The sequence below is a fragment of the Eurytemora carolleeae genome, unplaced genomic scaffold, assembly GCF_000591075.1.
Source record: "Eurytemora carolleeae unplaced genomic scaffold, Eaff_2.0 scaffold456, whole genome shotgun sequence".
Taxonomy (NCBI): domain Eukaryota; kingdom Metazoa; phylum Arthropoda; class Copepoda; order Calanoida; family Temoridae; genus Eurytemora; species Eurytemora carolleeae.
The window spans coordinates 73,561-99,927 of NW_019402108.1; the positions used below are offsets into that span (position 1 = coordinate 73,561).

General features: G+C 33.3%; 2 long non-coding RNA genes across 4 annotated transcripts; one reads left to right on the top strand and one right to left on the bottom strand.

Annotated features, from left to right (window-relative positions):
- Nucleotides 1-9,935: 9,935 nt before the first annotated feature.
- On the top strand, nt 9,936-16,185 carry LOC111717862 (uncharacterized). 3 transcript variants are annotated; one of them, XR_002768935.1, is made up of 4 exons: nt 9,936-9,953; nt 10,218-10,267; nt 12,567-12,645; nt 15,926-16,185. It is a non-coding gene; the product is annotated as an uncharacterized LOC111717862 (long non-coding RNA). The 3 variants fall into 3 exon arrangements; XR_002768937.1 differs by lacking the exons at nt 9,936-9,953; nt 10,218-10,267 and adding an exon at nt 10,827-10,915; XR_002768936.1 differs by lacking the exons at nt 9,936-9,953; nt 10,218-10,267 and adding an exon at nt 11,902-11,926.
- Nucleotides 16,186-18,131: 1,946 nt separating this feature from the next.
- Nucleotides 18,132-21,270, bottom strand: LOC111717861 (uncharacterized). The gene is made up of 3 exons (XR_002768934.1): nt 21,174-21,270; nt 20,823-20,901; nt 18,132-18,418 (listed from the first exon to the last, which is right to left on the bottom strand). It is a non-coding gene; the product is annotated as an uncharacterized LOC111717861 (long non-coding RNA).
- Between the last annotated feature and the right edge of the window lie 5,097 nt (nt 21,271-26,367).

A 26,367-nucleotide genomic window follows, 5' to 3' on the forward strand; every position in this document is an offset into this window, starting at 1 on the left:
CAGTAGAAGTAAATAAATCATTTACTGATAGCGCTGATTGAAGGTTTCATAGCTCTATAATTGGATGATGAGATAGATAGAAAGATACATGTTACCACCATACTATTTCTATTGGTTCAGAACAGACAACAAACACATGACTGAACACTGATTGGATCAGACACTAATGGACACGGCATACAGGACACCATAGTTTCAGTAGAAGTAAATATTTCCATTTACTGATAGCGCCGATTGAAAGATTTATAACTCTGATTTGATGATGAGATAGATAGAAAGATAGATGTTACCGTAATACTATTTCTATTGGTTCAGAACAGACAACAAACAAATGACTGAATTGACACATAGGGCTAGGCTTTGTTTCATAGGGAACAAACGGAAGGAAACAATTTCATATTCCACCGTGTTGTCATTTAGTAAAAGTAAATTCAAGCTAAAGTCTGACCGCATCAACCTTGTTGCACCGGCTAGTGTCTGCTTTATATACCCAATGTCTGGGCGGTGCAGTACAAACTGGGACCGGAAGGGTTGACCCGGCTCGGAAATTCAAATGCACTGCGGCTGCCCGTGCATCCTTGATCAGTCAAAGGTTATAAGGAATTGTCGGGAATCGGGGATGCCCTCTTGAATGTCACTTAAAAATACACTAACAGTCCCTTTAAGTTTGAAAAATATACTTTCCATATTTTGTGTTCACTAAAGGTTTATTTTAAATAAAAGTAGTAAAATTGTTCAGAACTTGGGCAACTTCAAGCCAATCGGTTTAATTTCGCATAAAATCAGCGAGTGGATAATAAGAGAAAGACTTTTAAAGAGGTCACCGCAAGACAAATGTTTAGAATACATATAAATTAATTTTATTGTACAAAATTCTAAATAGTTTTTGCAGATCAAGAAATGTTTTTTTTATTCTTCAGATATTTTACTTCAACCCATTCTTTTTTAGCTATTTAAAAACTTAGCTTTTAGGGAGCTTCGCGCCCATCTTCTATTTCAACTTTAAATTGTGGCTTTATCTGTGAGCATCTTCTCTTTGTACAGGAAAAACAAAAGCAAACAAAAAAAGATTGCGGATATCAAAATATTTTTTTGCGCATTTTCAAAACCTTACAAAAATATAGAACTTTTAAATACAAATTTTAATTTCTGATCATTCATAACGTTTATTGCAACAAACAAAAAGACACGCAGACAAGCTAAATTTATATATAGATGAAAACCCCAATTTTCCTCCGAAAAAAAACTATTGTGAACCTAATTTTTGCATTTTCAAAACTAATTTTCATCATTACAATTTTTTACATTTTAATTGTTTTTACAATCCCGTCAGAAAACCCAAAATCATCTTGTTCTAATGGAGCAAAAGAGCTGTGACGCTGTGACAACATGTTTGTATATGTTTATATAAGACCAATTTGAACAGAGTGAGAACAAATTGTAATTTTACGAGATCATTTTGGTTACACATGTAATTTATTACAATAACAGTGAAATTAATCGGACACTGGCTCAATTATCTTATTTTTTACTTTTGACAAATGTATCTCTTTAATGGATGCAAAAACTAATTTACTAATCAGTTGGCTCATTGAAGAGTTTAGAATTTGGGGTTTGAAAATTAAAAAAAAAAATATTTAAAAGATATTACAATTTTGTCATAAAATCCTTGATTTTTTAAGCTTTATCTAAAATATCAATTTTAAATTTAAACACATACTTTGCTACATACACGTTAATTTTTATTTTTACTGAAGGGCCCGGCGTTGCCCGTGAAAAAATAAAAATAAGAAAAAAAAAACGAAAAAATGATTTGAAAAAAAAAATCCGAAAACATCCCCCCGCCATCCATGAGTGTCCACAAAAAAATTCAGCCCAATCATATATATACGAATGTCATTGTAGGGGTATTCTGCCAATTCAACGTTAATGGGATTGTAAACATAATTTGAACTGGACCTCACTATAGTTTCAGTAGAAGTAAATAATTCCATTTAGTGTAGCGCCGATATAAGGATAGGATAATTGGATAATGATGATGATGGATGATGATTGAATCAAGCGCTAATGGACTTGGCATACAAGAGTCACGCACCTCTGCCCCTTTAGTAAATTCAACCTATATGAAGCATAAAGACTGACCGTGTCAACTTTGTTGCACCGGCTAGTCCTGTTGATTGTTTGCTTTATTGACCCAATGTCCGTGCAGTACAGTACAAACTGGGACCGGAAAGGTTGACCCGGCTCGGAAATTCAAATGAACTATGGCTGCCCATGGAGTGCTCCGTGCAAAGAAGACAATACCAGTTTCACAAATGTACGTCCTTGAAACCTTTATCTGATCAATGATGTGAAAGTTATATTTTGCCGTGTTTCCAGGTTTCGTGTTGATTCTGATAATTCTTTCATGTTTATTTACTGCAGTAGAAATGCGCAAGTCACTTTTGTGAAGAAACATTAGAAATATTAGTGTAAAAAATTCATCAGACATGAGCGTTTAATGGTACTTTTGTTAATCGGGTATTTTTAGTTTTCCAAGGAGGGTCACTTGAAGTCTCTTTAAGCAACATAACATGTACACTCTCTTTAGGCAACATAATGTGTACACTCTCTTTAAGCAACATAATGCGTACACTCTCTTTAAGCAACATAACGCATACACTCTCTTTAAGCAACATAATGCGCACACTCTCTTTAAGCAACATAATGCCCAAACTCTCTTTAAGCAACATAACACGTTCACTCTCTTTAAGCAACATAACGAGTACACTCTCTTTAAGCAACATAATGCATACACTCTCTTTAAGCAACATAACGCATACACTCTCTTAAAGCAACATAACGCGTACACTCTCTTAAAGCAACATAATGCGCACACTCTCTTTAAGCAACATAACGCGTACACTCTCTTCAAGCAACATAACACGTACACTCTCTTTAAGCAACATAACGAGTACACTCTCTTTAAGCAACATAACGCATACACTCTCTTTAAGCAACATAACGCGTACACTCTCTTTAAGAAACATAACGCATACACTCTCTTTAAGCAACATAACGCGTACACTCTCTTCAAGCAACATAACACGTACACTCTCTTTAAGCAACATAACGAGTACACTCTCTTTAAGCAACATAACGCATACACTCTCTTTAAGCAACATAACGCGTACACTCTCTTTAAGAAACATAACGCATACACTCTCTTTAAGCAACATAACGCGTACATTCTCTTTAAGCAACATAACGTGTACACTCTCTTTAAGCAACATAACGTTTTGTTCAAGTTAAAATCTGAAAGAAAAATGATATTTCTTGGTCAAGAAGCAGCGGACAGGTTATTTTACATGCTAAATAAGATAATTAAGCACATGCTGCACATGGGGGAAATGTACACATATTGGCGGGGTAGAAGGGGAGGGGGGAATATGAGGGCAATGTGACGGGGATGTAGTAAAGATACATCTTTCTTGTTTTAGAAATTATGCTCAATTGCATCACTATAGTTTCAATAAAGTAAATATTTCCATTTACTGAAAGCAACGATATAAAGATTTATCTCTAATTGGATAATGAGATAGATAGAAAGATAGATGTTAACGCGATAGTATTTCTATTGGTTCAGAATAGACAACAAACACATGACTGAACTCTGATTGGATCAGGTGCTAATGGACTCGGCATACAGGAGTGGCATGTAAGCCCTGATGCAATATAAAGTTGGTCAATTCAAAATATTTAGTGTTGGGAGAAGACCATTATTTGTTATAAACTTGTTTTTCACCAGGCAATTTTACTTATATATCTCTGGCAATTTTAATTTGTTAAAAAAAAGGCAGACCACATTTTGGAAATGGCAGAACTAGGACTATTGTGTGTTTATCATTTCATTAATTATATTTGTAAAATCGGAGTCGTCTGATTATTTGTAAATTAATTCAGGGGCGGGGTAAGGGGGGAAGAAAAGTATAGTATCATTCATAACACTCATAAACACTTAATTCCACATCTGCACACAACTTATATTTTCAACCACAAAACTCAATAGAAAGATAGAACTAAAAAATATGAGTTTTTTTGTGAACATTGTGCCAAAATGAATTTGGAAAATATGAGTGAAAAAGCTTAATGTCCTTAAAAATATGATGATTAAAGTTTTAGATGAATTAATTTTAGAAATTTCTGTTTTAAAAAAAAGTAGGATCGTACAATTGCAATAATAATGCTTTTCGTTCAATTTGACAATTTTGTCCAAAACATAGATATTCTATCGTATCTATTGTATCTATCTATCTGTCTATCTATCTATCGTATCTATCGTATTAATCGTATCTATCGTATCTATCGTATCTATCTATCTATCTATCTATATCTATCTATATATCTATCTATCTACTATCTATCTATCTATCTATCTATCTATCTATCTATCTATCTATCTATCTATCTATCTATCTATCTATCTATCTATCTATCTATCTATCTATCTATCTATCTATTTATATCTATCTAACTATCTATCTATCTATCTATCTATCTATCTATCTATCTATCTATCTATCTATCTATCTATCTATCTATCTATCTATCTATCTATCTATCTATCTATCTATCTGTCGTATCTATCTATCTACTCTCTTGTAAGGACAGGATAATTTATTATCCCCAGATACTGGTCTAGTACCTTCCAGAGAATAGAGATTCTCTCAGGAGTCTTTATAATAGACACTACTAGACATGAAAGGTATTGTTTCCTTTTAGACAATAATAGACAATACTAGACAAAACTAGACAATAATAGACAATAGTAGACAATACTAGACAATAGTAGACAATACTAGACAATACTACACACTACTAGACAATACTAGACAATGCTAGACGATACTAGACAATACTAGACATTACTAAACAATACTAAACAATAGACAATACTAAACAATACTACACAATACTATTCTCTCAGGAGTCTTTGTAATACACACTACTAGACGACAATACTAGACAATACTAGACAATACTAGACAATACTAGACAATACTAGACAATACTAGACAATACTAGACAATACTAGACAATAGACAATACTAGACAATACTAGACAATACTATTCTCTCAGGTGTCTTTGTAATACACACTACTAGACAATACTAGACAATACTAGTCAATACTAAACAATACTAGACAGTAGACAATACTAAATAATACTAGACAATAGACAATACTAAACAATACTAGACAATACTATTCTTTTTAAGAGTCTTTGTAATACACAATACAAGACAATACTAGACAATACTAGACAATACCAGACAATACTAGACAATACTAAACAATACTAGACAATAGACAATACTAAACAATACTAGACAATACTATTCTCTCAGGAGTCTTTGTAATACACACTACTAGACAATACTAGACAATACTAGACAATACTAGACAATACTATACAATACTAGACAATACTAGACAATACTAGACAAAACTAAACAAAATACTAGACAATACTAGACAATACTAGACAATACTAGACAATACTAGACAATACTAGACAATACTAGACAAAACTAGACAATAGTGGATAATACTGGACAATACTAGACAATATTAGACGATTCTAGACAATAGTAGACAATACTAGACAATAGTAGACAATACTAAACAATTTGCTGGGCATGAAAGTAAAACTAGAAAACTAGAAAATTATTTATTTATTGAAAATAAAATAAAAATACTTTATAGCACTGCTTTACAATGTGTATACATCAGATAGATTAACTTCCATACAGTTCTAGCAATGCTTTATTGTACAATGTTTAAATACAAACCAGGGTTTCAGGACATTTCGCACCCATTTTCTATCTTTTAATGGTGGTTTATTATGTATGCATTTTCGCTTCGCAAAATATAAAGCATTTCTAGATTCTTCACATTGATTTTTTTTAAATTGTTTGAGCTGACTCTGTTCATTAAGTTTATAAAGTATTGATCAAAAGTTCGTGGAAATATTCAAATTTTTTTGTGGATTTTCAAAACGTTACAAAATCAATCAAAAATGTTGGGCCTGATTGTAGTAAATGCCCTACACCATAATAGTTTCTGGAACAAGTATCTATCCAGGGATTCACCGACAAAAGGTCAAACGACGAAGGGTCAAACGAAAAGGGTCAAACGACAAAGGGTCAAACGACAAAGGGTCAAAAGTGCGACAAAGGGTCAAATGACAAAAGGTCAAAATGATAAAAATATTTTTTGATTTGAATCATTGGAAACTCGCAACCCTCCTATCAATTTTGTACATGGATCTTATATGTTAGACATGGATATAATTGACCATGTGGCCGCAGCGCTCGGCCCAGATAGTGTCTTAACTAACCTAACCCATGGCTGCAGCGCTCGGCCCCCTAGCCTGTCCTAGCTGCAGCGCTTGGCCCAGAAAGTGTCTTAACCTAACCTAACCCTAAATAATAATAAATAAATAGTAGCTGTAACAGATGTCAAAATTTAAAAAAAATTTGCCCCTTTGTCGCATTTTTTGACACGTTGTTGTTTTACCCTTTTTTGTTTTACCCTTAGTTGTTTTACCCTTTGTCGTTTGACCCTGTGTTGTTTGACCCTTTGTTGGTGAACCTATCCAGGTACTTCTCTCTGTTCCAAATAGCAGGTTTGAGATGGATAGATCATCTACACCCTGGTTCTTCTTGGGTTACGTTCTGCTCCGAAGGCTGATCAAGCTTGTTCCTCAGCAGAAGCAGTTTATGGTTCTCCATCGGTGCTTCCTAGGATGTGTACGTTACTAGACGCTCCAGAGTTCCCCTTGGAGGTGTTCAGGTTTGGATCTGTTCCATCCTGCATGGTTTCTCAGCTCTTCCTATTCATCATGTTTGTCCGGCAGCTCCTGTTGTTCATGACTCCTTGAGAAGTGCAACTCATGTTTGTGTTTGTGAGGATTTAACTACTCCTCCTCTTCATCCTTTGTTCAGAGTTCCATACCTGGTCCTTGAGAAGAGAGACAGTTAGGAACTTGAGCAGATAAAGCTTCCATTGACAGGTTCAAGGCAGAGTTCTCTACTGGAGTTGTTACTCCTCAGGTTCCTCTGGCCTGAAGACGTCCTCAGAGAGCTTCTCAGCCCCGGATAGCTCCGCTTCACTTTCTCCGCCTCGCTCCCCCACCTAGTTTTCCGCCAGCTCTTCAGAGTTCTCCTATTCCTAGAAAAAACCCTCCTAGAGTGACCAGACCACCATCTACAGCCTCATCTCCTCATCAACATCGTAGATGGTGCTGGGGGGGGACCTCTGTGGCGGGGTTAAAGATGATCTTTCTCTGAGCTCTAACCTAGCTGCCTCCACGTAACCGGATATTATATTGTGATAAGACTGTTTTCAGTTACAAGTTATAAAAATATATTTATTTTGATTCTCGTCTCACCTTAATTTATGATTCTTTTCTTCCTCTTGTAGTATTCATGACATAAGGGGTTTGAGTATGTTAAACCATAAAATTACCAAATTATTTCTCGGATATTGTTAAGTTTTTTTTAAAAAAGATCTTCTATTTGATATAGATAGATAGATAGATAGATAGATAACGTTTATTGCTAAAAATACATGCATCTGTGTACAGAACGAGTTTACAATTACAAATTGATGAGTTTATTAACATAAGTACAAGTATAAAGCAATTAGTTGGAAATTAACTCTTGACTGTTTTGATTATTTTTTCCACCTAATGATAACACATTTCAATTAAATAGATTTAAGGAGAACTATTAGAGATCAGGGTGCGATTTTATCTTTTGCAAAATAGTTTATACATTGATTAGAACAACTAGAGTTTAAAGTAATTTTCTGACATGTACACAACAAATATCAAAGCATATTAAAACATATCTAATTAGTTTTACATGAATAGCAATTCAGTTTATATCACATTGTAATGTAATTTTCAGAAAGAGAATTTAGTAGTCTTTTTTTAAATATACTTAGAGAGTTGCTTCTTTTTAAGTCAAGAGGCAGACTCTGATCAATCGAGACCCCAAACCTGTTCCATGAACAGGGATAATAAAGTTATAGAAATTTGGTAGAACCTATGTATCATGTTAAGGAGTTTACATTATCTTTATACTTGGATATATGTTCAAAAGAGAAATCATGTGTCTCTCTGAATAATTCACTTCTAAAATTCATTAAAACATGTTCTAAACCCTCCTCAAAAACATCTTGCTTAGCAACTATAAACCCTCTCTGCCTAATGGGACTTTTTTAAACTTTATGAACATCCTTAAGAAAACGACCGGTGCAAACTTTATAAACCTAAAATGTATGTTAACCAGTTATTATACTACAAAAATAACCTTTTGTATAAAAATGAACTTTAACCCTATGAACTTTAGTGAACACCCTCTCATACGTCTCAGACGTCTCATACCGAAGAGCGTAGCGCCCATACAAATTGAGGAAGTTGGAACATACGACTTAGACCGTAAAAAAAGCAAATCAATATCAAACAAATCATCAGATATTACAACCTATAGTCATCGATTATCTTTCGCCACATTTGTATATATTTAATATTTCATACTAGTTTTGATTTTGTTTTTTAAAATAATATTTAGCTTACAACTTGTTTTCGAACATTCCTGGAAAATATAAAAATGTCGTCTTCATTACCAAAAATCCTCGAAACAAGAATAAACGTTTTTATAAGTAACTCTCAGATCATAACAATTAAAACATATTATGAAAAATCAACTATATATAAATGTGGCGAAAGATAATCGATGACTATAGGTTGTAATATCTGAATGATTTGTTTGAAATTAAATTGATTTTTTTACAATGTAAATCGTATGTTGCAATTTTGTCAATTTGTATGGACGCCATGTTATTCGGTATGAGACGTCTTTAACAATTTTCTCTTTATAGACGCAACAGATAGAAGTAAGATTATTGGCGATCAAAAGCGCTTTTTTATCGCATTAAGCCTATACCCCCTTTCATTTTTCGCGAACACTCCCTTCAGACATTTGCACTCCAATATACAAATAATACAGCCTGAAGCTATACAAGATGGTGTTATTCAGATTTCTACCTGCTTTATCTACATCCTGTCCCAATAAACATGGGAATTCAGTGACGAATTCGATATCGTCTTTATAAATAATTCTTTGATTTAGTATAGTGATACCTACTGAGAAAGCTGTAATCTGTAGGAGTTTCGTCTTCTATGTTCACATTTTGTTTGTTTATATACAGGGTGTCCCAAAAAACATGGGAATTCAGTGACGAATTCGATATCGTCTTTGTTATGAATTAGCATTGTGTTACCTAATTTTAAAAGCCATAATATTATTATGTCTGCTAGAGTTTATTTTATGAAAAGGGTAAAAGACTGTAAAGATGTGTCTATATAATGTCTCCGCATGATGAACAGTGAATACGGACAAGTTTACTCTGTTTGTATACTGCAATTTTCTTGTTTTACTAAGTACAACGTATGCAGTCAAAACATAAACAAACAAAATGTGAACATATCAGACGAAACTCTTACAGATTACAGCTTTCTCATTAGGTATCACTATACTAAATAAAAGAATTAGTTAAAAAGACGATATCGAATTCGTCACTGAATTCCCATGTTTATTGGGACACCCTGTATATAAAGTATAAAGCTATAAAGTATATGTTTTGGCAACCTTGTGACACCTATGTTTAATGTAACCTCTAAAATGTACACAATATAACAGATTTACAGGATACAATGTTTATGAATGAAAATATTTAATAAAACATTTAATTAGTGTCCATTCTCATCATGAAAAAAAAAGATATTGTAGAGGAAATAATCCCTGAACGAGGATTATGAAATCCGCAAATCAGTAGTGTCGGATCTTGGAACCAGAGAAGACCTACTCAACTTCTCCTCCTTTTATTCACACGTTATTGATCATGTAATTATATCTAGAAGCAATAAATATACTTTTAAAGTAAATTCATTTTAAAGGGAGATTGTGTCAAAAACCAGTCACCCCCTGACTCCTTAAAATATCCCACTGCAGCCCCCCCCCCCTTACTTCCCATATAAATAGAACACATCAGATATCACTAAATCTCCATGTAATTCTAATTGCAGAAATAAAAACTAAAATTGAAAACAAAAAACATAAATGTTTTCTAATAAATTAAAACTTTTTTTAATTAACAATTAAACATAGACTAGAGTATGCAGTTTATACGAAGCTGTTTTGCAGGAAAGTATTTCAAGGTATTTTTTATAATTGTCAAGATTCTTTTATTTTCAACCAGTTAAAACCAGCTATCTTTAGAGATGGGCAACAAACGAAATTTATAGAACAAAAGAAATTTTTCGTGAAGAAGGGTGTCGTTAAGAAAATTTAACAAGGGACAAACAAAATATATAGTTCCTAGTAATGAAAAAATTATTGTTTTTAAAAACGAACAAAAAACTGAAAAACAAACATGAAAAAACTAAAGTTTTCACTAAACGAACGAATTTTCCAAAAAATCAGTAAAAAAAGGATTTAATCAAAATAATTTTTTTAGAACTTTATTTTTTTTCTTAAAGAACGATTTTATTGAACAAATGATTTTGCTGAACAATCGTTCAGTAAGAAAAAACAAATGATAAATAATTTTAAGAACAAACAAAATATTTTTTTGAACGATTAAAAAAAGAACGAAACTAAAAAAATTGAACATGCCCATCTCTAGGTATAATCGCAAAGAACCGGAATAACTAAGGTCGTCTTTGTTTTAATTCTCAACCTTTTAATTAGGAGAATAAAGCCTTTTATTTTTCAGGAATCTTAATTAGACAAATTTTAAAACTGAAAAAAAACATTTTCTGAGGAAGTTAATCCAAATCATTTACTTGGCAAAGAGTAAAAAAAAAGTATGCGTTTGATATTATTAATTCTTGTATTGATTTTTACAATAGAAAAGAAGATTTGTTAAGGCAAAGTAAATAGATTAAGGGCTTTATGATATTTGTAAACTTTTTTCAAGAACACTTGACTTTCTAATAGCCTCTTGTTCGATTTAATGTTTATAAATTTTACTTTTGCGCAAAGAAAATCAATTAAATCAAAATTAGAAGCTGTAAACAATAAACAACATGGTGAAATATAAATTTGTGATAAACATTGTTAAATGTTAACAACTGGAGTGTGTTTACAGTTTAAGTGTAAATTGAATGGCCCTCCATGCAAAGATGACAATACTAGATTTATTTTCACTTATTTTCGTTTGCGGTTTCTCTGCGCATTTCTTTTTAAAAGAGTATACGGCGAAATTATCGGAATTTTACACTTAATGAGTCAGAAAAACAATGTTTTCTTCCACATTTTTGATCAGATTAAGTTTTCTGGAGTACCGTTGTAAATCAAGCATTGTTATCTTTGCATGGAGGGTTACTTAGAATTATATTTACTTAGTCTTAACCCTATTCCTACTGGTTCCATGAACAGGGATAATAAAGTTATAGAAATTTGGTAGAACCTATGTATCATGTTAAGGAGTTTACATTATCTTTATACTTGGATATATGTTCAAAAGAGAAATCATGTGTCTCTCTGAATAATTCACTTCTAAAATTCATTAAAACATGACAAATTTGCAAATTTTTTTGCAGATTCTAAAAGTAGAGCACAAGAGCTTTCTAATGATGTATCATTTGTCATATTTGGACATAAAACATGGGATTTAGAGGGGGGGTCAAATTGACCCCCCCCCCCCAGCATATCCTGGTTTTCAAGTACCCCAGCAGGGATAGGGTTAAAACATAGTGTAGAAATGTAGCAGCCGGTCTGGTACGAGTTTTACCTTTATAGCTGAGCTCTTCAAATTTATTTAGCAGTTCTTATAGTCTAAGGGAAAAAGCTCATAACGTTAGGCTCTAACAGTGGTACGCGATTATATCAATACAATGACAACGTATTTGGAATGTAATTTGAATTAAAATTAAGCTGTTTAACAGTTGTATACACAAAAATATAGAAGTCAATTAGAAAAAAAGCCTCTCCATTATTACTTGTAAACTTGTAATTCGAAAAAAGCTTGTTAACAGTCAAAACTAAAATAAAAAAGTTGTCTTCATTGTAGTGATATAAACGCTTACCACCGTAGTATTTTAATATCTACCTCCAAATAGAGATTGACATCGTTATTTCAAGCAGACAAAATTTTCAATTAAGAGTCTTAAAAAATGAGAAATGATGCTCAAATCAAATGGATCTTTCAGAGAAGTTAAAAACTACAGAACAAAAAACAAAAGTTCTAAAGTTACTAATTATCGTTTGCATTTTATACATGAACGATTTCTAAATTATTCGTTCAGATGGACATAAAGAAACAATCGGTGAATGAACAAATTTTTACAAGAACTTTTGTAAAAACTAATTTTTTTTACAGCAGGAACGTTTTTCTTAAAAAAAAAAAAATTTCAAAACAAATTTTAAAAACGAGAGTAATTTTCCTGAAAAAACGATTTTTTCGAACAAATCTACCTTCAATGCTCTTTTAGTACTCTACACTATTTTGTTTAGAATGATGAAATGTTTGATGCTGGTGATCTGTTTAACAATGGAGGTTTCAACTAAAATGTATCTTATTCAGACAGCAGAGGTATGTCTGCATGGAAATTTTTAAGGGTAATTTCAGGGGACTCTTCCACTATAGTTTCAGTAGAAGTAATTTCATTTCCATTTACTGATAGCGACGATATAAAGATTTATCAAGGGACTCTTCCACTATAGTTTCAGTAGAAGTAATTTCATTACCATTTACTGATAGCGACGATATAAAGATTTATCTCTATTCGGATAATGCGCTGGATACAAAGATAGATGTTACCGCCATGCAATTTCTATTGGTTTAGAATAGACACCAAACTCATGGCTGAACCCTGATTGGATCAGGCGCTAAGGGACTCGGCATCAGGAGTGTTTCGTGCAAAGACCATGTCCGATTTTCAACAATACACTTGATACCAATATCTGATTAACAATGTGGAAGATATTGTCATTTTTTATGTTTAAAAGTCTTGACTTCTAAAATGTGCAAGTCACTTTTGTCCAGAAACTACATTTTAAAATAATAAGTTTTCAAAATTACAGATTAGAAGATTAATAGATAATTCAAAATTGATCCGACAAAGCTTTTAAGGATGCTGTTATGAATTGGGCATTGTCATCTTTTTATTGAGGGTCACTTGAAATTACGCCTACAGTCCCTTCAAGGCAACATTGTAAAATAAGGTAGGTCACTCTTGATGTGCTCTGATGTAAGGAAAATGTTGTCTCCTAAATTTGATAGTAAAAACCTAATATTACATTACTCGCTCCTTTAAAATGAGTGACGTCGTTTTAGGTTTTTATCTCCAGTGGCGTAAATAAGGGGGGTTATTGGGGTTATTTACCCCCCCCTAGAATCCTGGGGGTAAATACTCCCCCCTAGAATTCTAGGGATAATTACCCCAGAACATAGATTCAGGCCCTGAATAGCAGGGGTTACTCCATTTGCTGCCTCTACAAGAAACAGTTCCAGTTGCCTTGACCCCTTCCCTTAAAAAAAAAAATGCCTAAACTTTTACTTCGGTTACTTCAGTAAAACTAAAGTTCACTCGACACACACAACTGGTTATAATAAAAAATATATATTATGAGCTAATTTCCTAAAATACGATTTTTGAACCCCCCACAGCCCCCCCCTGCCCGATCCTTTTGTACATGGATATCTTATCATATGTAAGACATGGATATAATCAATTGACCATGTTGAAGGAGCGCCCGACCCCCTAGCCTTTCCTAGGGCCGCGGCGCTCGGCCCAGCCCCCTAGCCAGTCCTAGCCGCAGCGCTTGGCTCCTGCCCCGTAGCATGTCCTAGCCGCAGCACTCAGCCCAGAAAGTGTCTTAACCTAACCTAACCCTAAATATATACTAATTTTACTGAAAATTGTTCAAAAAGTGGTTAAAATGAGTGGAAAATGCAAATCAACCCCAATTAAAACCAATAATTTGATATACATCATGATATTTTTCTAGGGGGGGGGTAAAAAAAAATTCGGCGCGCTTCGCGCGCCAAATTAAAGATATTTACCCCCCCCTACAGAATCCTTATATACGCCCCTGTTTATCTCTCTATCTGTCTCAGGAGACGACATTTTCCGTACATTGGAGATGAGCATTGAGAGTAACCCTTCTTATTATACAACCTTGCTTTGACTTATGTTATTTATATTTTTGGAAAAATTCTTTTTACTGGTAAAACTTTTGAAAATAGAAGTAGTCCTTGTTAAGGGAAAGAACCCCAAAGTTCTTTTATTAAAATAAATGTAAAAAAATTATCAATTTAAAAGTAAATGACAAACAATTTACAAATTTGTAATTTTTTTATTTTTTATGCCTGATCATAATCTGAAGACTCGTCTCCAAAGAGTAATCCAAGTAAACAAAATTTCCTTCAAATTCCCTAGAAATTCCCTTTAAAATTTCCTTCATATTCCCTAAAAATTTTCTAGAAAATTCTCTAGAAATTTCCTAGAAATTCTGTAGAAAAACCTTTAAAATTTCCTTGAAATTGTCTTGAAATTCCCTTTAAAATTTCCTTCATATTCCCTAAAAATTTTCTAGAAAATTCTCTAGAAATTTCCTAGAAATTCTGTAGAAAAACCTTTAAAATTTCCTTGAAATTGTCTTGAAATTCCCTTTAAAATTTCTTATAGATTCCCAAAAATTCCCCTTTAAAATTTCCTTTAAATTCCTTAGAAGTTTCCTAGAAATTCTCTAGAAATACCCTTGAAATTCCCTTGAAATTCTTTTGAAATTTCCTAGAAATTCCCTTGAAAATCCCTTTTCTTTTTGTAAATTATGACCAAAAACATTTTATTTCTTGGTACTAGGTTTGGACAATTAAATCTGGGTTTTTTTTTACTGTAATCGTAATATATATCAATACGATATGAAGACGACTTTCGACTTCAATTTGATTTCTACTAAGTAATTCAAACAGCATGTATTATACATAAACATAGAAACATAGAGCAGCTGTCAATTAACCTTATCTCTGCTGTTGTACTTGAAAACCAGGATATGCTGGGGGGGGGGTCAATTTGACCCCCCCTCCCTCTAAATCCCATGTTTGATGTCCAAATATGACAACTGATACATCATTGGAAAGCTCTTGTGCTCTACTTTTAGAATCTGCAAAAAAATTAGCAAATTTGCAAAAATTGTTTTTTTTTTTCGCAAAATCCAGTAATATAGTAAAAATGCTTGCAAAAAAAAATTTGTCCAAAAAATGAAAAATTATACATTTTTGACAAGCCCTTAATTGACCATGCCATTTCAAATATGCAAAATTTTAAATAACCTGATTTTTAATCAAGAAAAACTAAAAATGTGCAAATTTTCTTTTGACAGGTTGTTTGCAAAAAAATTGCAATTTTTTTTCGTGAAACTTGTGAAATTCGTTTCCTTATGTCAAAGGCTTTCCAAAAAGCAAAATTTTATCAAAATCTGACAAGGAATTGGGTCAAAACAAAGATTTAGTTTGTTAAAGGAAAAAGCAGTCATTCAGGCAGTGTGCCTGAGGACTCAGGCAGTTAGTATTAAAGCCCGGTTTTAGGCCTAAAGGGAGGGCTTTGGGTATGTAGGAAAAGTCAGAAAATTTCAACAGCCTCAGACCAATACTTTTTGAGTTATGTAAAAAAAACTACAGGGGGGTCAAATTGACCCCCCCCCAGCAGGAATAGGGTTAACACATCCTTTTTGTTTACTTGTAAACTTGCAATTTAAAAAAAGTTTTTAAGGAATAAAACTTATTTTCAAAACTTAGCAAAAAAAGGTTTATAGGTTTTTAACACTTTTCTTGAAACTTGGTTTGTTGAAAAACAATATTTTTTTAGAGAAACATGGGGGCCTCAGCATCAGCCATTTCCCCCTTCGTGGCTCCTGCATCGGAACCTAACCTGCATTCTTCCAAGGATCCATCAGAGCCTCGAAATCCCTTAAACAGATTGAGTGTCTCCTACTCATCAGATTATAATAACGGACTGGCGCGCCTAGGCTCTGAGTGGTGGTTATTATAAAAATGGACTGACGCCAGGCTCTCAGTGGTGGTTATGATTTTAAGTAGTTAAATAAACATGAAAACAAAGCAATTTGATCAGATCAATTTTACTTAATTTGCTTTCGAACTATTGGTGAGCTGTGTCCAGAATATTGTTATAATGTTCACTTTCTATTTCACAGCTGTATGGGTTATCACTATAGTTTCAGTAGAAGTAAATATTTCCATTTACTGTTGTAGCCCTGATATAAGGATTTATCTCTCATTGGATAATGAGCTAAATAAATTAAAGAGATAGATGTTACCGCCATACTATTTCTATTGGTTCAGAATAGACCACAAACACATGACCGAACACTGATTTGATCAGGCGCTAATGGACTCGGCATACAGGGGTGGTCTCACTGTACAAAAGTTGGTTCCGATATTTTATAAGAAATTTGCAATCAAAGAGAAATTAGAACGGAGCAGCTGTAAAAATGTTGGATTAGCATCCATACAAAGAAGGCAATGCCGGACTCACAACGGTACCCTTTAATCTTTCTCTGCTCAGGTATCAATATTCATAGCTTTCACTGAGATATAACCAAGTCTGAAAGTTTGATATCAACTTTTGGTTTTGCTTCACCAATTCACATATACGTTTTACATTGCACATTTTAAACTAATTTTTAAAAGATGGTTTGATATTTGCTTTGCATCGTCTACTAAACATAATTCTTGTAACAAATTCCAGGAAATTTTTTCACCAGATTTTCTCGTAACAATTTCCGGAGAAAATCCGGTGAAAATGTCGCCAGGTTTTCCGGGGATTTTCCCGTAACAAATTCCGAAGAATTTGATTCAGGAATTTCACGAGAATGAGTTCCCCAAAAAACGAAAGAAATTTTCGAGTCCAATTCTGGGGAACTTCTTGTAACCAATTCCGGAGAAAATCCCAAAATGAATTCCCGAGAAATTATTGAATCAAATTCTTCGGAATGGGTTACGGGAAATTCCCCGGAATACCTGTCGACATTTTCACAGGATTTTCCCGTGAAAGATTCCTGGGAATTTCCGAGGATTCCTGGGAAAGATTCCGGGGAAATTCCGCGGATTTTCCACAAAATTGTTACTTGGGAACCTTTGTATCGCCCTGGGCTAATTTTCAGAAGGCCACATGCTTGATTCTTGAGCTTAAGTCAAAAAGGACTAATTGGAGAAATACTACTTAATTTTTCCGGGAAAGAGTGTTCTCTTGGCTTGCAATACTTTTAAAACGAATTATCTTTATTTGCAGTTTCTCTGCAAAAGTAACTTGCACATTTTTACTGCATGAAAGCATTTAGGAATGTTCATAATTTAACTCTTTGTAAGTTGAAAAACGACAACATCTTTCACATTATTGATTAGATAAAGGTTTTAAGGGTAACATTGTGAATTTCAAATTGCCATTTTGCAAGGAGAATATCACATTAAATAACGCTTACAGTCCCTTTAATTCAATAGCTTGAAGTATTTGAATAACGACGACTGACTTACTTCTTTAAACTTAAACTATGGTACACGAAAAGACTAAGTTAATTTTTGTCTACTCAGTTTAACTATCCGTCTTGCTTATCATAAAATATTATAAAAAATACTTAAATTTAATATATTCTTCCCCTTTTAGTGTATTCTTTAAAGATCCGCTTTTATTGATTTTGTTCTCGTAATTAGTATTGTACTCGTATTCAAAGCACATTTGCACATTTGAGATTGCTGTAAGAAAGGCTAAAGGGTATACTATAGTAAGAAAGGTGGAGAGCTGAAATGTTCAAAATGGAAAAGGTGGAAACCTTAAAAGGTTGAAGGCAGGACGGTGGAAGTCTGAAAGGTTAAAATTGGAGGGAATTTGTCAACGAAAAATCACTTTTTACAGCAAAAAGTTTACAACATGCCATTTTTTCAAAAAAATAAGCTATATATTATCGCTAATTTGGCAGCCAGGCCAACTTTAGATGCTAAATTGTTATTTCGCAAATTTAGAGTGCATTTAGCACAAAAAATTGGACCCCCTTGGATACGGTTTTGGTAATAAAATTTATTACAAATTAAATATATAGATTTGTTATTTCATTAATCTGTTACTTTTTGGGGCCTCAATGGGGGCACTGGCTGCTGCTAATGTCTCATATGGGTTGACGACGGGTGCTGTGGCCTCCAAAGGTGCGGTGGGGACTTGGGACTGCAGTGGGATGGTAGGAGATGCTGGGGCCGGGACTGAGGCAGTTTGCTCAAGGGGGTAAACAGCTGAATTTATTTCTGGAGTAGATTCTACTGGTAAGACGGATGGTAAGACATCTTTTCTCTAAAAAGAATAAATAATTATATATCTAAATAATAAGTCACACTAAACTAAGCTAGTGGGGTTGCACAGTTAGACTTATTATTAGCTGGGTACTGTACAAAGCCTGCCGGGCCAACAAAGTTTAAACTGAACCGGTTGGGTCAGGTCAGTACTTGCTGCACTTTACGATCAGACCGGGTAAGTCCGCTTCGAATTCAAATTGACCTTAGTCGGCAATGACCATTTCAACTATGACTTTGAAAATTATGTCTTTTTAAGTTATAAAAACATGTAAAACCCCAGTTTTTATTGAAGATCAAAACCCCTTTCTCCCCCCTCTGCAGCTGTTTGGTAGAGAGCCAGACTGTCAAAAAGTCCAGTTTTGACTTAACTCAGTAAACGTTTTTTTTATAGCGTATTTTTACACTTTGATAGATTAACCCTATAAAGGCTGGGAACTCTGAATCTATGTATAGCCTGGGGGGCGTTTGGCGCTCCCCCCCCCTAGAAAAGGCCTTAGAGAATCTAGGTCTAGGGTTGAAATGCATGTTAATAGCCCAACTTGTCAAATCCAGTTAATACAAAAACTTTAATAGTTTGGGTGCCAGGGAGGGTTGAAAAAAAATGGTTCAAAAGGGTCAAAAAAGTGAGGGAAAAAAAATATTTTTTTGGTTTTAAACAAGTATCAAAGTGTGACACATGTTTTTACATGCATTTTTCAAGGGCTTTTTAAAAATATAGTTTTTAAATAACTGTAGCTTTAGTCAAAAAAAAGTTATGGGCTATTTGGATTTTTTTTTTCAAAGACCAGACTTTTTTTCGCCCTGTACCCTGCCCTATAAATAAAAAAATAACAAAAAATCCTTTAAATTACTATAAAAAATTTCTCAGTGATAGTGTCAAAAAGTGAGAGTGCTAGGACAAAAAAAAACTACAGGTGGGGCACCAAACGCCCGTCTGTTTAGGGTTAATACAATTGTTTTTATGGTAATTGTGTACACACATATATACAAATATACTGATTGATAATTCTGAATAGTTTGCGATGACAAGTATCTAAGCTTGGAGTACACACTAAAAGTTTTTATTTTATATTCTGATATTTTGAACAAATATTTAAGAATTGTACACAAACATATTTTTGACTGTTAACCCCATTCCTTTTGGGGGGGGGGGGTCAATTTGACCCCCCCCCCCTGTAGTTGGTTTTACATAACTCAAAAAGTGTTGGTCTGAGGCTGTTGAAATTTTCTGACTTTTCCTACATACCCAAAGCCCTCCCTATAGGCCTAAAACCGGACTTTAATACTAACTGCCTGAGTCCTCAGGCACACTGCCTGAATGACTGCTTTTTCCTGTAACAACCTAAATCTTTGTTTTGACCCACTTCCACTTGTCAGATTTTGATAAAATTTTTACTATATAACTGGATTTTGCGATAAAAAATTCAATTTTTGCAAATTTGCAATTTTTTTGCAGATTCTGAAAGTAGAGCACAAGAGCGATCCAATGATGTATCATTTGTCATATTTGGACATCAAGCATGGGATTTAGAGGGGGGGGGGTCAAATTGACCCCCCCACCCAGCATATCCTGGTTTTCAAGTACCCCAGCAACGATAGGGTTAAATATAAAGAAAAATATTAAGTAAAATGATATGTCAATTTACAAATTGAATGACCACAACTCTCTGTCTACTGTTAAATTTCAAAAAATGGTTTCATTGTGAATTTCTTAGTTTGTACAAAAATAAAAGAAATTCATTTTCCACTGTTTCTCGGAGAATATCCCAGTTTTTTTGCCAACAAAATGGAAATTTTTGAATTTTCGGTTCATTTATGTAACATTGTACAGCCTTATTATCACAATTTATTGGAACGTGAATTATGATCGTAAAAAATAAAAATAAAAAGTTATCTTAGGGTTTTTTTGTTTGTTACTTTTTAATTGACAGTTATTTCCGTTAATTTTTCTAATAAATTGACTGAGCGCCGGCTCAAATTTGAAACAATGAATACAATTTCAAGTGGAACCAGCCATGTTTGAGCCGCGTTTAACATTTGAGACGTGGCTCAAAGTGTTTAAATTCGGCATCTGTTTTTTATGTTTCCCTGGTTTCAAAAGTAAATAATCAGAATATTGCTCACTCCTTTAAAATACAGATAATCATGAACACAACGTTATTGCAGTACAATAGTTCTAAAAAATTCTCATTTTTTTTATACCATACTTTATCACGTACCTCTGACCCTTTAGTAAAAGTAAATTCAACCTAAAGTCTGACCGCGTCAACCTTGTTTCACCGGCTAGTCCTATTGAGTGTCTGCCTTATTTACCCAATGTCCGGGCGATACATTACAAACTGGGACCGGAAAGATTGACCCGGCTCGGAAATTCAAATTTACTACTGCTGCCCGTGTTATACCTCTGCAGTTTCAATCAGATATATTTTAGAAGAAACTCCCATAGCCAAGCAGGCTGCCAACATCAAATATTTGATCATTCTAAAACCAAAATCTGTCATATGTTTGTTTATGCAATTTATTATGTATAATCGTGATGTCATATGTAACTTGTAAGTGAATTAGTCGTGTACTAAGAATATTTTTTATTAAAGTAGAGAAATATGATTTTTTTGTATGTACTTGGTGATGAAAACCCGAAGGTCTTTGACATTGGGTTACACAGATATAAGTATAATAAAGGTTTGTAGCAAGTTCTTAGTTCATGTAAATTGTAAAATGTATATTGTACATATGCAGCAAATTTTTACTACCTGATAAAGAAAGTTTATGTTAAACTGTTAAGTATACACTGCAGAAATAATAATAATTCCATGAAAAATTATAACTTTTTTTCAAAAACATTTAGTGTTTATTGTTAAGCATTCGTGAGCACAAATCCTTTGATGTTATTTTTTGTTTATAAAATTGAAAGCAAATGCAAATTGATAACTCTATAACTATATTTTCAATATGCAAATCTGCTAATATTTCTATAACTAGGTTTATTGATTTAAAGGGAATGTACAATTAATTTCCAGTGACATTGATAGAGCACTCTGGGCCGTAGTAAATTTGAATTCGAACAGGACCTGCCCAGTTTGTACCGGCCTGCAGCCAGATAACAGCGTGTACTGCCCCGATCCTATGGTACAGTACTTCGCCTTAACCAGACTAACATACGAGAGGGGTCAATTTTCTTGGCATAGTCCCGAAGGAGAGCTAACTATGACAACTCCCATGGCGCATTCAGACTTTTTACAGTACCCGGCCTAATCCTAGGCCTATTTGACCGACCCCACTGGCTTAGTCCACCATGAGAGTGGCATGTCTGATTAAAAGCATTGACTGATCCAGTATTAGATATTGATGCTTTATTTTTGGAGAAAAAAAAACTACAACAAAATAAGAATGAGAAAAACATAGTAACAAAAAAATTATATTTGGTAACGCATCCATTTACTGGAACTGAGTGTTTATGGCTTTTGAAATATATTGATTTAAAATTTTTGTTTTAATATTACAAAAAAAAAGATTAAAAATAGACGAAATATTGCATTATAAATTATAAAAAGTTTAAAATGATTTATTCTATATTTTATCTTCTGAATATTTTAGGGTGCCAATAATAAAAATGCGCAACTTTTATTTAAAAAATCCATGAATTTGCAGTTTAAAAATCTGCAGGATGAAGAAAGGTTGGAGGAAAAGGTAGGAAAATTTAACAAAATCAAAAGTTTTAAAAAAATTTTTGATATTATCTTTTTATTTGACCAAGTATTAGCGGAACTGAGTAAAACAAAACGCTGTAAATAAGAATTAGTGAACATAGTATATATATATTCTTTCTAGTTTCAAAGCTTATACAAATCGACATATCCTGATAAGAAGTTAAAAATAATAAATCATATATGTATGTATATACTTTGCTTGTCCGTCTGGGTTTTTGTTTGTTTGTCTGTTTGTATCCAATAAACGGCAAAACTGCAGAACTGATTGGACTGAGAACTAAGGGACCTCACATGGCCTTTAGGCTGTAAGGAAAGTTTATATTTTAATTCTGTGATCTTTATTTGTGTTTCTATTATATTCAAAGAGAAGATGCTCACAGATCAAAAGTTGAAATAAAAGAGAGGCACGAAGGGCAATACAAATTCAAGCCTAGCGTAGAATCCCCCCGGGGCCAGTTAGATATTTGTTTATGCTTATTAACTTTATCTCTACTTATTACAAATTAGGAGAGATTGTCACGTTCGTTTTATTTTATCTTTATTAATCCTTCAAAAGAATTTATATCCTTTGTTCTTAAAATTTTCCATCTATTTCGTTAGTGAATGAATGATTGTTCAGTAAAATTGTGCTTTCAGTAAAAAAAAAAAAACGTTTTTTCATTTCTCTAAATCCTCCATCGTTCGTTTTTTTCTGAAAGGGACAGTAAAGGAAAAATGAAAGGGGGTATAGGCTGAAAGCTAATCACTTTAGCTCTTGATCGCGACCCATGAAAGTTTTATCTGATGTTACTATCTCGAGAAATTGATATAAAACTGTGTTAAAATCATACGAAAGTTCATATATGTAAAATTTAGAAAATCTTAAACTTAAATCACGTGACCAGAACTATCACCAATGGCAGAGCAGTATACTGATCACGTGTCTCTGCCTGTATCACGTGACCACTTTACTGCACTGTCATTGGTGGATTTTCTGGTCAAGCAATTCGGACGTGTAAATAATATTATGAATTAAATCTATTAAAAATAGAAATAACAAATATAAAATTAGAATTGGAGTAAACCTAAGTAATGATTAGCTTTCTCGGGGATATTATCGTTTTCAGATTGGTTGCTTATTTGCTGAATTTGATCTATTTAAACCCACTACTTTTATACAAAATTGTATATATATTAATTTTCGTATAAATTTGACACAGTTGTAAATCAATTTCTCGAGATAGGAACATCAGATAAAACTTTCATGGGTCGCGATCGAGAGCTAAAGTGATTAGCTTTCAGTCTATACCCCCTTTCATTTTTCCTTTACTGTCCCTTTAACGACACCATTATTCACGCGCACGAACATTTTGGTTCAGTCTTATGAATTTTGTTTGTTTAAGACAAATGGTGCCCATCTCTAATTGTGATCGGTATAAAAAGTAGGATCAAGTTTATTATTTAGAAAGCCCAAGGTAAAATACTATTTAGTTTTGCATTGAAAATATTTTTTATAGCATGGGGCACTTTAAACCCTGAATAATCCCCCCCCCCCAGAAATGTCTCTATGTAGGTTTTTGTTTTGTTTTTTAAATTCTGGTAAAAAGTTTGAACCGAATGGAATAATCTTTGTAAAATATATCATGAAATATTGTTTACTTTATCATTCAGGTTAACTTCATGGTATATTTTATTATGGATGTGCTTTAATCTGATAAGTAATAATACAGTTTGTTTGATTCATTGATGTTTTTCAATACATTTGAACAATCAAAACTAAAATAATTTTTTATTTTTTATTTCTGTAAATAGTGTCTATAGAGAGAGACCGACCCTTTCCGCTCGAATTCTGAACGAAAAATCGGCTTTTTTCTCCGGCCAAGGTTGTCTTTGAAAAGTAAGACGATTACCAATCAACAGCGAATATGCTGTTTAGTTTACCCCGAAATTACCCAAATAAGTGAACGGTTCCTTTAAGGTTCTCTTCTTTTTAGATAATATTGTGCAAACCTCGGGACAAAAAAAATCTAAGGTCTGAACTTTCTCGATAAAGAAAAAAAATCTGGCTAAAAATTTAAAGCATATATGAACCATAAAATAATGTTTTAAATATCAGTAAACCAATTGATTATTCCATTGAAACATAATTTTATGAGACATTTTTAGTAACTCCATTTTTGCCTTGTCCCCGGAGGTATGATTGAAAAAGTAAGAATTCAAACAAAAATGAAATTTCTTAATTTTGACATGTGGTATTCATATATAAACATCAAACAGAAATAATTAGTAAATATAAAAATGCATTTATGTCCAGCTTAAAACAAACAAATAAAAAATTATCTTATTTGGCATGATACATCATGTTTGAAATGTGTAAAATAATAATTTCAAGGGGCCCTCTATGCAAAGAAGGCAATATCTGATTTGCAACTGTACCCTTGAATCCTTAATCTGATAAAATGCGGACGAAAACGTCATTTTTCTGACTCAAAAAATGTATAATTCTGGGTCTGAATCTATGCATAATCTATAACGGGTAGAGCTGGGCATGTGCGGCTTTTTCATTTCATTTGTTCATCGTTTGTGAACGACCCATTTTGTTAATTTTTTTCAATCATTCAAAAAGAAATTAATTTATTTGTTCTCAAAGTTTATTGTTATTTTCCATCTATATTTCGTATTTTTTTTCACTGAACAATCGTTTAGTTACAACAAACAAACAAAATGTCAAAGTTGTTTTAAAAAAAATTGTTTGTCTAACGCTAACTTTAATGGTTTGAGTGCTAGGGAGGATTTTCAAAACATGGTAAAAAAGGTTGAAAAATGTTTTTGTTTTTGTTAATGACAAATAAGAAAATGCGAAAAATGCACGTATTTGATCTGTAAATTAAACAACAAAAAAGTTTTGGACTTTACCCTAGGGCTGGGCAGGTTCCGACTTTTTTGAAATCGTTCCGTTTCGTTCTAGAACGAGGGCCTTCAGCTAAATCGTTCCGTTCTCGTTCCTCTTTTTTTTTATCGTTCCGTTCCGTCCCGTTCCGTTCCGTTCTGAGTAGAAGAACGGTCTTCCCGTTCCGTTCCGTTCTTGGCGTTCTTAGTTAAAGAACGGTTGCATCCCTCTTGTTCTGTTCTTAATCAAGAACGTTTCCATCTCCCGTTCCGTTCTTAGTAACGAACAATTACATCAAAGACAAAAGTTTAATAGAAAAGAGTTGGTTAAAAAGTAAAAAAATTACAAGTTTTAATAAAAAGTTTCTCACGGCCGTAAATGATACTTTTAATTATATAATTTTAATTTAGGGTTAAAAGAATAAGCTTAGATAATTCTGAGCAATGTGTAATTTTGTGAGAGCGGGGGGAGGGGCGGGAGTGCTATACGTTCCGTTCTTTTACTAATCGTTCCAATATTTTTAAGAACGCGTTCTAAGCGTTCGTTTTTTTTCGGAACGATGGGATCGTTCTTGATCATTCCGTTCGTTCTCGGGAAAGAACGATCGTTCCACCAGCTACTGCAGACATTTGACCCTCATGCTTTTAAAGAAATTCAAGAAAATTTCATAGTGATACCGCAAATAATGAAAATGTTGATTTTATGGTTTATTTCATGTGTTATAAACTTATCACGCACCTCTACCCTTTTAGTAAAAGTAAATTCAACCTATTTGAAGCATAAACTCGGACCGTGTCAACCTTTTTCCACCGTCTAGTCCTGTCCATAGATAAATAAATAAACATAGATAGCTTATGTACGCAAAATCACCAAGAATTGTACAGTCCGCGAACTCATACTTCTAGGGGTCAAAGTGTACTTCAATGATAAGCGGGGTGGGTTGATGTTTTAATGGATTTCATAATAGAGTGTAAAATAACTCCGGGAATGGAACTATTTCACTGAGCAATATATCATATTGACGAGAACTGAAGGAGGACATGAGAAGGACTAAACTAACTTAAATTTATCTCTATACAGAACTCATGTACACCACATTACTCAATGACATTAGAACAGCCAATGTTCACAATCGACCTAGTTAATCTATACAATAGGTTTATCTTTAAAACATCTCTGTACATTTATATCTTTTAAGATGAAAATATCGTCTAATTCGCAATCTATCTTTATCTATGGTCCTGTCCGTAGAGCCAGATGCAGTACAAACTGGGACCTGAAAGGTTGACCCGACTCGGAAATTCAAATGTACTACGGCTGCCCGTGTTATATAGATCTAGACTGCTATGAAAAGTTACACGAATTTTC